This window comes from Propithecus coquereli, unplaced genomic scaffold, assembly GCF_000956105.1.
Source record: "Propithecus coquereli isolate 6110/MARCELLA unplaced genomic scaffold, Pcoq_1.0 Scaffold59, whole genome shotgun sequence".
NCBI classification, from domain to species: Eukaryota; Metazoa; Chordata; class Mammalia; order Primates; family Indriidae; genus Propithecus; species Propithecus coquereli.
The window spans coordinates 7,654,337-7,656,132 of NW_012151840.1; positions in this window are offsets into that span (position 1 = coordinate 7,654,337).

The following is a 1,796-nucleotide window of genomic DNA, read 5'->3' on the forward strand; positions in this document are numbered from 1 at the left end:
ATTTATAAAAATGAAAATGATAGATTACTTACGTGATGAGGGCCCATTGGGTATCAGGAAAAGGTAACCCAGGATGATCAATTTCAAAGTAATATCATAGTAAAATTATTAGATTTTCAAGATAAAGAAAACGTCTCAGGTTCTCCAGGCATCACTGTGAAATAAGTTATGAAAGCAACTGAATTAGATGGGCACCAACATACAAGACAAGGCAACAGTGAAGCAGCATTTTCAAGAAACTTATATAAAGAAAATACAAACCAAGGATAGTATATCCAACCAAGCACTTTTCAAGGTTCAAGGTATAAAAGAATGGCTCTGTTTATACTTCTCCACATAGCACACATAGGCAAGGCTCAGTCCTAGTCTGACCAAACCTCGCCTCGATGCCCTCCTGGACCATGGCAAGATAGGTAGTCTTGTGAGGAGCTATCATAAGGCTATTTCTTACTGATCTCTTGTGAGAGGCATCTTGTCTTACAGCAGGCTACCAGCAGGCAATTTCTTACCTTGTTCTGATAGGCCATGGAAATTTCTACTTTGCTCCCAACCCCCTCAGGGTACAACTACAGACTATAGCTGCTTAGCTGCAATATAAAACTGGCTCCTTCATGACAGAGCAACCCATCGCTTATATTGTCTTGTCATCTGCTACCTCCAGTTTGCTGTGGGATTATGGATGTGGGGGAGACGCCAACATGCTAATCTTGCTTACGCTGTGTGTATAAGCAATAAACCACCTCAATTCATTTGAGCTGCTTATCTCCTCACTGGTCAATTCTACGGAAGTGTGACAAGACTACTTACCACTATGCTGCATAGGGACTTCTTGACCACTTAGCAAATTTCGTGCCTAGCATGGGGCCAGTAAGGCTACAATGCCTTCTTGGAGAAAAGACAGAAGGGACTATGTGGGCCAGGTTGGAGGGGTGGTTAAGAAGGGTCCCTAGGATCTGGTAGCTTATGTTTGCCCCCGAAAGTGGTGAGTGTGAGTGGGGGAATAAGGATCCTCCTATTGTCCTACATTGGTAATGAATGAATGCTTGGAGGCTCAGCCGAAACAAGGGAGGATTGAAACCAGCCACTCAAATGAATTTTAGTTGTTTAAAGTTTGTTGAAACTGGACAGCTTTTTAAAACCAAAAGCAGTTGCAGAGCTGTACTTCCTGTTGTGGGGCTGCTCCCCTTGTTCCTCTAATCCCTCTCTTCCCCTCATCTTAACTCAGGTACTTTCAGGAAAGAAGCCTCCCCACTGCTCCAGCTGACCGTGAAGGCTGGTCAGGACTCCCTGCACTCCCTGAGGCAAGACAGTCTCCTGACAGCTGCTGTTGTAACTTTGTCAAGTGCATGTGTTAAACTCTTTGGTCCGTGTTCCAGTAAAAGACAGTGTGAATTCAACTGACGGTTTGGGTAAAACTTGCAGTAAAGAGAAAACTGAAGTTATAAGTGAGCCAATTCAATGTATAGTTGTGAAAATATACAATTGAAATTGATGAGTTACATGCTTATACAACGAAGGGTCTTAAGTTGTTAGAGGAAAGTCTTCTGTTGAGGGTACTGTCATGTGTAAAAAAGTGCTAATGGGGCAAATTGCCTTAACATTTGCCACCAGCAGATGGGTCAAAATTTAGCATAAGCGCCTATAGCTTCTGTTGTCTGAACTTCCACTGTATAAATAACACCCTGTTGGTTGGCAAGTCAAAATTTTAAAAACTCAGCAGCTCTGACTGCAGTGTTTTCAGACCTCTGCTAGCAGGGGTGACCGATAAACCCCAACAAAATTAAATGCTTTGCTTG